Source organism: Lygodium microphyllum, chromosome 16 (assembly GCF_053477565.2).
Source record: "Lygodium microphyllum isolate KBCC chromosome 16, Lygodium_microphyllum_v1.1.10, whole genome shotgun sequence".
In the NCBI taxonomy this organism is placed as follows: Eukaryota; Viridiplantae; Streptophyta; class Polypodiopsida; order Schizaeales; family Lygodiaceae; genus Lygodium; species Lygodium microphyllum.
This window is the reverse complement of record NC_141150.1, coordinates 6,515,514-6,527,766: the sequence shown is the minus strand read 5'-3', so window position 1 is coordinate 6,527,766 and position 12,253 is coordinate 6,515,514.

The window sequence follows — 12,253 nt, the reverse complement described above, 5'->3', positions numbered from 1 at the left end:
ATGAATGAAAATGGTGGTATTCTCAAGTCAAAAGAGAGCTTTGGGATGTAGTGACAACCCTTAAGTGTGATAGGTTTTATTTTATGGGAGCTCATGTAGTGGTAGAGACTGATTGTCTACCTCTATTGTGCATGATAGTAAATTTCTCAACTCTTGATATTGCCATGTTACGATGGATTGCATATATAAAGTCACTTAACCCTGATTTTTAGCATATTGCAGGTAGAGAAAACCGTGTGGCTGACATGCTTTCAGGGGAAAGGTAGTTTAAAGATGAAGAGGAGCTAATGGAAGATGAAGAGGACGATGTGATAGGTGCTAAAAATGACTTTATGACAGCAGGGAATGAGTATGTAGTTGTTGTACTAGAAGTATAACTATTGTAACATGGATTTTAGCAGTAAGAAAAGAGCTTAGAGCCATGGAAAAGAGATGCGCATCATCAGTGTTGTGCTTCGGTGATGAGAACACAATTTTTGGAAGAGTTGTATGAGGATGATTGGTTGAAAATAGGCCAATATTGGAGCCTCATGACAAAGAAGGCTGAGTGGTTTGAAGCTAGATTCAAAAGGATTAAAAGAAAAGCTTATGGGGTTTTCTTAAAATATGGATATTTATGGAAGCATGCAAAGAAAAAGAGAGGAGCTCCAATACGTGTATTGGGAGATAGGGCTTCTCAACAATAGGTGATGCTAGAGTTTCATGAAAACTTATGGGTTGGACATAGAGGAGTTTAGGACACATTTGCGAAGATCAAAGAGAACTATTGGTGGAGAAACATGTATAAATATGTGGAGCATTATGTGAAATCATGCAATGTCTGTCAGATGTAATCCAAGGTAAAGCATAGAGATGGGTTGCAACGGACCTATCCATTATCTATGCATTACAAAGCGGTAGTTGATTTGGTTACCATGCCTACAGGTTTATGGAATATGAGATATATTGTGCTTGCATGAGAAGACTTGAAAAATCAAGTGGAAGGTCAATCTCTTAGTACAAAAAATACTCAAGCAGTTTGGAGGTTCTTACTAGAAGAAGTCTTTTGCAGGTATGGTTGTGTTGGTAAAGTGGTTGCAGATAGAGGAGAATTGGATGCAGATGAGGTTCATGACCTTTTTTCATGATTGGGTATCAAGGTGGCTTTAACTTCAGCCTACAATCTTGAAGAAAATGGCAAATGTGGAAGAGTTCATCAGCCTATCATTAAGGCGTTAGAAAAGTCATGCAAGGGCAGGATAAAAGAGTGGCCAAGAATGTTACCCTTTGCTTTATGAGATGATAGGACCATTCATAGTGTAGTTACATGATGGTATATGCCTACTACATTAATGTATGGACAACAACCAATCATATCTATTGAGGAGACTACTACTACTTGGAATGTTCTACCATGGTAAGAGGGTTTGAATAGAGAAGATTTGCCAGTCCTATGCATTAGACAGTTAGAAAGAAGGCTTGAAGACATTGAAATAGCTATGAAAAAGATGAAGACTGCAAGGATCAAGAACAAGAAGAGGTTTGACAAGCGACACAGTCTTTGACCACGAGCTATACAGGAAGGGGACTGGGTGCTATTTTATGATAGTAGCTTGGAAAATAAGCATAGTGCCAATTGGAAGATGGCAAAGTGGTGGTTTGGTCCATATGTGGTAAGGTTTGTTTTTTACAATGCTACCTGTGCATTAAATGAGATGGATGGGATAGCTCTAAGGATTCCAGTGAGCTGGAAAACATATCAAGCTCTTTAAACATAGGGATTCTTTAGCATATGAGTTGAAGGAGTTGGATACTAAGCATGAACATGAGAGTATGGAAGACGAAGATGTAGAAGGTGAAGACATTGACATGGCAGAGGATACTTCTTCTAACATTGCAGATCCATAAGATTTTGGCACATGTCGAAGGATGTGTAGGTTAGGAGGGGGCCGATGTCGTGCCGCTACACAGTCATAGTGTGAAAAACTCTAGACTACATCGTCATTTGACTTTCTTATTGATCTAGAGAGCCAATGCCATATTAGTCATTAATGTCAGCGTTCATAGTATACATGGTTAAAAAATGCTAGATTTTTGGACAAGTTTAGCCAATTTTTGATATTTTAGATATTACATATTGTAAATATCCAAAAAATGTAGACAACTTCTAGAATAGGATGACATATAAAAGAAAAGCAAGTGGATTTTAGCCATTTTTGGGGGATTTTATGCAAAAATAAGGATTGGCAAAATTGGGTGACGCGTGATTGTAGTTTTTAGGTAGTGAAGGGCACTCGAGACTGGGAGAAGAAAGAGTGATCAGGGAGAATTCTGGCTAGGTGTCCTGGTATTTTACCCCCCTTTTGGATCCAACGGAAGCATCAAATTGGCAGTCTAAGCAACAGAGAGGAATCCATTATTTTATGCACATTTTTGGTCTACAAGAGATTTATCTTCTCAAGATGCAAAAATAAATTGATAGACTTCACCTCTATGAGTATTCTTTTACATTTTAAACCCCTTCTCTTCCATCTACTCCTCTCCCTGAATCTCCCTTAACCCTACTATCTCTTATCCCCGTGGTAGACTTTCGACCCCAAACACTCCGACAACAGTTATCATAGTTGTGTTATAATCGATCCTTCATGATCCATTGTTAAGCTTGGTATATTGCATCCTCTCTCTCTCTCTCTCTCCAAGAGGAATTGAGATATCTTAAACTCAAGAAAAATAGTGGTATGCACTATGAAAATTCCTAATCTATACTATTGTATAATAACAATTGTATAATATACCATGCTTTTGCTACACGATTGTTATTATACAAAATTCTAGGAACTTCAAATATAGTTTTTTTGCAATATGTTGTGACTTAATTGTCATTCAAAGGATTAGGACCCATTACAACTATGAGGCTTATTGCATATTATAAGGATACTTTTAAGGTTTCTATTCATCTTCAATGATTATAATGGGCTTTGGGTCTTTCTCACTATCTATTCTTAAGATAAGTTGAATGTTGAACTTGTACAGCCTTACATCTTTGATTATTTCCTATCTTCTTGATCCAATTCAATCAATGAGCTTGGAAATATCCTAGCTTATTTGCAATGGAAGCATAAGCTATTGGGACATCTCTTTTGGGTGTGTCCTCTCTCACCACACTTGTGGTATCGTTTTTATTGGTCCTTGGAGTTATTATAGTCTTCTTCAATGTGGATATTGACTTGTGTGCTAGGGTGAGGTGTCCTCTAATGATGGTGATGGATTCTAAATCTTAGTGATGCAAGCGGAGCCCATGTGTATTTGGAGGCTAGTCCTTTGAAAAATCTATGCATTCACTCAACTCATAGGTGTAATCCATTTTCAACTTCACTAAGATAACCATCCCTTTTACCCTTTACATTGATATGCCTCCTAAGAACTTGTTCCCCCCATTTTCTAGAGTTATCATAATCGAGAAGCAATGTAGCATACCTAGTGCTTGAAGAGTAAACCCAAAGTGATATGGTAAGCTCTTGATAGGGGTTTTGGCCAAATTTTGTGGTAGTAAACCAGGTTGTAAAAAACCCGGATCATTAGCCCTCCCCTTAGGCTAGAGGCATTCATGCCTCTAGCTTGCTAGAGCAAGGTGGACTGCACCCCCTCATTTGTGGCTCTTCATTGAATGACTGCTCCAAAGTGTTCATATTTCTTTGAAAATAAGGCTTCAGTCGTCGCCATCCATTTACTCTTGTCTTGTGAACCTTCCCATCCATGTCACCTAGCTTATAGCTGCCATTTGGATATCTCCTTATGACCATGAATGGCCCTTCCCACTTGAACACAAGTTTAGCATCCTTTTTGTTATCAAAGCGGTTATCATAGCGTAGCACAAGTGATCCTTCCCTTATGTGTTTGCTAGCCAGCTTCTTATTAAATGTCTTCCTCCTCTCTTCAGCCTGCATGGAATAGTGTTGGACTGCTGCTTCTCTATCTAACTCCAGCCTCTCTAGATCCAAGATCCTTTCCTCTAACTTCTTATCTTGATTCTTTTCTTGGTTGGCTACTAAAACACGCAAACTGGCTAGTTCCACCTCTATAGGAAGCAAAGCCTCTTGGCCATAGACGAGGTGAAATGGAGTATAGCCAAGTGAGGTTCTGGATGAAGTCCTGTAGGCCCAAAGAGCTGCACTCAATTTTTTATCCCAGTGCTTGAGGTGCATGTGTACTTGCTTGGTAATTATCTTACAAATCAGCCCATTTACTTTTTCGACCAAACCATTACACTATGGATAGTAGGGAGTAGAATGCCTGTGTTTGATTTTTAGTCTTTCCATTAGCTCCCCTACTAGGTTCGCCCTAAAACGAGGACCTCGATCAGAGATAATTTCCAAAGGTGTGCCAAACTTGCAACAAATATTTTCAAACACAAATTTTCCCACTTCTTGGGCTGTGATCCTACTAGTTGCTGAAGCCTCTGCCCACCTCGTCATGTAGTCCACACCCATTATGATGTATTCCTTGCCAGATTGAGTTCGTGGGAGTGGCCCTATTGCATCAATCCCCCATTTCTCAAATGGGCCATATGTAGTTATGGGATTTTGTTCCTCATGCATTAGCTTCCTTGGTTCGGCCTTTTGGCAATCGTCACAAGTGCGGCACCAATGTTGCACATCTCGATGTAGACTAGGCCACACAAAACCGGCTTGGAGAATCTTCCTACTGGTTATTTCTTGAGCAAAATGTCCGCCACAAACCCCGTCATGGCAGCTCTTAATCACATCCATAATCTCCTTTGCTGTTGGCACCCTTCTAAGCACTACATCCTTTCCTTTGCAATATAACACATCATTTATCAAGCGGTATTTAGTGGCCTTAGTAGCTAGCCACCTTTTCTCACTCTTACTCATATGTGTAGGTGCCTCACCATGCTCAAGAAAATAAAGCACATCTTGTAGTTGAAACTTACCCTAAAACAAGGGAAGCTTTAATGTAATGATGCCCACCATTACCTCTTTCAAATTTTCAGCTGCTAGAGCATCTGCTTCGCCATTTGTGCGCCTTGGCACAAAATAGATTTGGGCTTTCTGTAGCTTTCTCATGAGAGTTTTAGCTTCTCTCATTTTCACTGCTAAGTTATCATTTTTACAAGCCCAGATTCCTTTCATTTGCTTAACAATTAGCATAGAATCCCCAAAAACATTAAGTCGAGTGACACCATGTGAGAGACACCACCTCAAACCTAAAAGCAAGGCTTGATATTTTGCCTCATTGTTAGAATGGACATCCTCCAAGCTGATACCTTCTCCATAAAGTTTGTCACCTTTCGGGACTGAACACCACTATTCCTGCTGCCGCTCTGTCTTTAATACGCTTGCATGCCCCATCAAAGTAAAGGGCATGGGCATTCTCCAGCCGTGGCGGATCCTCAAAAGGAGGTGTCTCTTCTTTTACCTTTTCCTTCTCTTTTTCCTTCTTTTGATGACATCTATGGGTCAACAAATCAGCTAGGCAAGCTCGAGTAGAATCCTCCACCTTGAAGGTGTAGTCAAACTCTTGGAGTTGTATCACCCACTTAGCGATTCTAGCTGAAACATCCTTGTGCTGCAAGGCATAGGGAGAATGCTCTTCTGTCATGATCATTGTGAATGGCCTAGGGAGAAGATAAGGACAAAACTTTCTTATAGCAAACATTAGAGACAAAACCATCACCTCGACCATCTTGTACCCTCGTTCTGATGCTATCATTACTCTACTAGAAAAGTAAACCGGTCTCATTAGTCCAGTTTTAGCATCCTTTTGTATTAGTACTGCCCCTAGAGCATCTTCCCCAAAACTCGGATTGACAAAAAACTCATGATCCCAACAAGGCTGTAAAATTATAGGAAAGGTGCTAAGAGCCTTCTTCACCACGTGAAAGCACCTTTCGCTTTCGTCACTCCACAGGAGCTCCTCAGAGTGGGTTAGCTGTTGCAGTGGAAATATTAATTGGGAGAGGAGATGAATGAACTGCCCCATATATCGCACCTTCTGAATGAAAGAGGTTAGTTGCTTCACAGAAGATGGTGATGGCACCGCCAATAGGGCCTTAACTTTGTTTGGATCTGCTTCAATGCCCCTCTCACTTACGACATGCCCTAACAAAGTTACACTGCTTTCGCCAATGCGACACTTCTCATGGTTTAATTGCCCCCCCATTTGTGCAAGGCAGTTGAAAGCTTCATCCACCTTTCCTAGATGTAAAGCTTTAGAACTATAAATACAAAAGTCATCAATAAAGACCCTAATGGATTTTCCAAAATATGGCTGGAAGACATAATTCATGAATCGCTGGAAGGTAGCTGGGGCATTTGTTAATCCAAATGGCATTACTTTGTAAGAAAAACAACCCCAAGGTGTAATGAAGGTGGTCTTCTGTTGATCCTTCTCAGCTATTCGGATCTGGAAATAACGTGAATACCCATCACAAACAGTGTATCTCTCATGCCCGGCCACCTCGTTGAGTATTTCATCCTGAAAGGGAAGAGGAAAGTGATCTCTCTTAGTTGCAGCATTTAGCGGCTTGTAATCCACACAAATCCTCCATTTTCCATTCTTCTTGGGTATCACCACCACAGGTGAAACCCACTCTGAGTCCCCTATTGGATAGATGAAGCCTGCCTTTAAAAGTCGTTGCACCTCAGTGAGTAGAGCGTTTTGTTGAACTACTCCCAATCGTTGTAGTCGCTGCACCACTAGCCATGCTCCCTCTTTTAGATTAATGTGATGTTGTACTGCTGTCACACCTGTGATGTGTTCATAATCAGAAATAAAAAGTGCAGAGTGTTTTATCACCACTTCCATGTAGGCTGCCTTCTCCTCAACTGATAGATCCTTAGCCAACATTTTTCCTAAACCCTCCATCTCGACCTTTGGAAGCTGCTGCGGAATTTCACTACTAGAAGGCCCTTTTAATGTAATCCCCATCACTTCTAGAGAGCTTTCTTCCTCCTCATTAAAAGACTCTCCCTCTGTCATAGATGACTAACCCTCACTAGAACTCCATTCATCAGCGGTGGTCTCTTACACAAGATCCTCCTGTTGGCCCTCCTTCATGTTGTAGATAGTGCTCTTCCATTTTTTATGCAGCCCCTTTTGTGGCCTTAGCTCTAAAGCCCCTATCTCCCAATCTTGTCTGGCTTTCATTCCCATTAGCCATGGTCACCCAAGAATGAGCGGATAGCCGTCCCCCTTCACTGGCATCACATACATGTCAAGCTCCAATTGCACTCCACACACCTTTACCTTGACTTTCTTTATAACTCCCAAACAATTTACTACTACATTGTTAGCCATTTTGGCCCCAAATTTAGTAGTTTCATTTACCTCTAATCCCAAATGATGCATCAAATTTTTCGTCATGACACAAATCTCTGCACCTCCATCCACATATGTCATATGTCTTTGACACTCTCTGCCCATTGATTTTGGCTTCCACTAGATGCACAATATCTTTCATATTTCTAGCCTGGATTGCATTCACATGTCTATTCTTCATGGGTCTAATGCTTACCATCTTTGACCATTGTCGCTGCACTGTTGGAGATAGATGTAGTAATTGGGGCCATGAAATTTTTGGCCCTTGATTCCTTACATCAGCAAGCAAATCATAAGCTCTAGTACCTTTACCCAGGGAAAAATCATCTGGCTCAATGTGTCGGCGTGAGCGAGCCCTCCTCTTTTTACTGTTGCGTGTCTTTGAAGCCATTGATGAATCTGCCTCCTCTTCCATATTTTCAACCTCCTTTGGTGGTGTAGGCTCCATTCTCTCAATTCTCCGGGCTTTCTTCACCGGCATTGCTTCAACCTCTACTACTTTGGCCTTCCCTTTGACATCACTCTCATCTAAACTAATTATCCTAACATCATGATTCTCTGGCGGTTGGATAGGCAAGGGCGGCACCTCTGCAAGTGGTCGAGGATGCTGGAGAACTTGAACCGGTGGTGGAGGCCCTAGATTCGGTGGAACAAACCTTTCCCTAGGTGGTGTCACTTGTTGTCCCCTCCTTCTTGGTTGGAACCCATTTCCTAGAAAATGCCTAGGATGAGGGCAAAAGTACATACCATGGCCAATCTCCCCACAATTATAGCAAACATACTCTCTTTCTTGTCTCCTTGGACCTCGATTGCCTTCATTTATGAAGGGAGGGGGTCATACTCCTTGCACCAAATTTAACGAAAGGCTTTCAAGTTGATTAGTAATGCGTTGTAGGAGCTCTTGTTGTGGTATCTCCGGTTTAGGTGGGGCCTCTGCTATTTCTCTAGGCCTTGGCATGGTTGGTAAAACCTGCATGGGCTCAACTCCCCCCTTCAACTGGGCTTGATACTTCAATTTTCTATCTTTCTCCCTCGCATAAGTGACTGATTCTTCATAGGATGTGGGAAACTTTCCTTTGACCTTCTCCCTTAGTAGAGGATGGAGTCCGGCTAGAAAACAATCTTTCTTAAGGCAATTAGGTACTCTTTCTCCCTCGGCTAAAGAGGCTATCCATTTATCCCACAATTTTATAAACATGCCTTCATATGCTTGGTACTCCCCTGGTAAGGTTTGGTGAAGATCTAAGAGTTGTCTCCAAATATCTTCAAGTGGCTCTATATCTTGGTACTTGTGCATGAATGCGGTCTTGAGATCCTCCCAATTACCCCTTGTAGCCTCCGGGAGAGCTTGATACCACACTCGAGCATCACCCTTTAGAACTAAAGAGAAGGCCCATACTTTGGTTGCTTCATCATCCCGACCTATTACTAGGAAGGCCATTTCTAAGTCATCCAAAAAATCTAGAGCTTTCTCCCCTTTGTGCCCAAAAAAACTTGGAAATGCCATGTTGCCTTAGTAGAGTACAAAGATGAACACATTTAGACTTAAGTTGTATTTTATAAGGGGAAAGATGAATGGGTTCACAGATACATTGATTTCAGCAAGACGTCTAGGCCCCAGTATGCTTCTAATAATGCCTTGGAAGCTAAGCTTTGTGCTGGCTACAATATGCATAGTTTGCATAGCAAGTGGACGGATAGGTCCATACAACTCATTGTGATTCATGAGAAACTATTATAATAGGATAAAGACATGTACATTGAAGGATGCATTGTAGTCTAGCATTGGGAAGATTATAGGTTCTGGTGATACAAGAATCTCCCTTAATCTTTCAGCTCCAAAGTACATGACAAGATGCTGCTGGAAGAAAATCTTCATAGTGATGCATACATTAACTCGGATGTTTTGTACAAAGTGGAAGGTGTAGAAATTCGGGCCATTATTATTATTCATGAGTGGAGACTACTTAAGGGAGTAGAGGGAATGCACTTTCTTGAATTATGAAGGATTTTTCCCAGAGTGTTTCTTTTTGGAACCCACCAACTTTGCTATATGGAGAATTTGCTCACTAGTGATTGTTCTTGCCTTGGTGTGTCCATCCTCGGTGACATATATTTCATAAGGTGTGATGGCCACCTTTTCAACCACACCCAACCTTCGAGCTAACAACAATTGAAGGTAGTCTCCATACTTTGCACTTCTACAAAACTCCACACCGTTCATGCATAGTTGTCCTCCTTTGATATGGATTAAGCCAGAGAGAGAGGGATTTGATGATTTGGAGATGAGAGCCTCTCGAAAGGGCCTTCACTTTGTTTGCAAAACACTCACCACAATTATGAGAACCTAGCAATTGATGGCAACATAATTTTTTCCATTGTGTGAGAGAATGGAATTTCTAAAGTGAACACCTTTTACCCACATACGTGCCATCATCCGATAGGCATACTTCCTTTCTTGGGCTTCCTTGGGAGACCATTGTGGGAGTCGTGGACTTCGACCAGCTTCAAAAACAGTTCGTGAAGGCACTGAGGAAGAGCCACTTGGGGCACTTGTTGTAGAGGATGCACCACCATGTGTTGTATCGTCCCACATAAGGAGGTAGAGAATTGTGGTTGAGAATGTCCTCAGCGGGGGCACCAAAAATTAGGGCTGAAATGATGAACGGGTTGCCTCTTACCCATCCAACATCCAATCCTTACTAAGAGAACTAAAGAGGGGCACCACCTAGCCAAAGGGATGGGCTAGGACATCCCTTTTCTCAAAGAGAATCAAGAGAACCAAGACACAAATTTATAAGAGAGAATATATGTACTAGACACCATATTGGAATATAAGAGAGAGAGATGAGAGGAGAGGGAGACAAGAGGAGAAGAGGTAGAGGAAGCTTGCCATTATACTACATGGAATGAGAAGATGAGAAGAGAGGGAGATAATAGGAGAAGAGGTAGAGGAAGCTTGCCATTATACTACATAATAAAAGAACTTACTCATAGCTTACCTCAAAGAGATGAGGATATTCTAGAGTGCTTTTATGGACTTGTCATTGTCCTTCCCCCCCATCTTCATTCTCCATGGGCTCTTTATATAGCCTCCATGAGGGATTAGATTAATCTAATCTTCTTGATTAACATAATTCTAGATGATGTATGGCATCTTTGAAAATATGGAGAGTAGTGGATGGGACAAGTTCCCACCTCGGTCATCATGCAAGAAGCCAAGAGTCGTGATAGACAAAATAGAGAAATGGAGCTAGATTACAAGAGGTGAGTGCCCAAAGCACATTATTATAATATATTTGCAAAAAGGATAGAGTGGAAAGTTGGTGTGGTGAAAGAGAGAAGCAAATTGCATGTAGCCAGCAGTCTGCGCCTTTGTAACTTCAAATCCGTGAGGAATTTGAAAAAAGTTTATTCTGCAACTTTGTAGACTAGCTCGAAACCAATCAGGCAATGTGGGAATTTTCTTGAAATTCGCTTTTCCTTGGGAGTTATTGAGATTATAAAAAACGGCTTCCAAAAGCTGCTTTGACTTTAGTCCCCCATATATATATAAATACATATAAGCATGTGACAGAAGGGGTCCATGCTTGTAAGCTTTTGTGTAAGATCTAAATGACACCATGATGTGGATATTGACTTGTGTGCTAGGGTGAGGTGTCCTCTAATGATAGTGATAGATTCCAAATCTTAGTGATGCAAGCGGAGCCCATGTGTATTTGGAGGCTAGTCCTTTGAAAAATCTATGGCATTATACTACATAATAAAACAACTTACTCATAGCTTACCTCAAAGAGATGAGGATATTCTAGAGTGCTTTCATGGACTTGTCATTATCCTTCCTCCCCCATCTTCATTCTCCATGGGCTCTTTATATAGCCTCCATGAGGGATTAGATTAATCTAATCTTCTTGATTAACATAATCCTAGATGATGTATGGCATCTTTGAAAATATGGAGAGTAGTGGATGGGACAAGTCCCCACCTTGGTCATCATGCAAGAAGCCAAGGGTGGTGGTAGACAAAATAGAGAAATGGAGCTAGATTACAAGAGGTGGGTGCCCAAAGCACATTATTATAATATATTTGCAAGAAGGATAGAGTGGAAAGTTGGTGTGGTGAAAGAGAGAAGCAAATTGCATGTAGCCAGCAGTCTGCGCCTTTGTAACTTTAAATCCGTGAGGAATTTGAAAAAAATTTCATCTACAACTTTGTAGACTAGCTCGAAACCAATCAGGCATCGCGGGAATTTTCTTGAAATTCGCTTTTCCTTGGGAGTTATTGAGATTATAAAAAACGGCTTCCAAAAGTTGCTTTGACTTTAGTCCCCTATATATATATAAATACATATAAGCATGTGACAGAAGGGGTCCATGCTTATAAGCTTTTGTGTAAGATCTAAATGACACCATGATGTGGATATTGACTTGTGTGCTAGGGTGAGGTGTCCTCTAATGATGGTGATAGATTCCAAATCTTAGTGATGCAAGCGAAGCCTATGTGTATTTGGAGGCTAGTCCTTTGAAAAATCTATACCATTATACTACATAATAAAAGAACTTACTCATAGCTTACCTCAAAGAGATGAGGATATTCCAGAGTGCTTTCATGGACTTGTCATTGTCCTTCCCGCCCCCCCATCTTCATTCTCCATGGGCTCTTTATATAGCCTCCATGAGGGATTAGATTAATCTAATCTTCTTGATTAACATAATCCTAGATGATGTATGGCATCTTTGAAAATATGGAGAGTAGTGGATGGGACAAGTCCCCACCTTGGTCATCATGCAAGAAGCCAAGGGTGGTGGTAGACAAAATAGAGAAATGGAGCTAGATTACAAGAGGTGGGTGCCCAAAGCACATTATTATAATATATTTGCAAGAAGGATAGAGTGGAAAGTTGGTGTGGTGAAAGAGAGAAGCAAATTGCATGTAG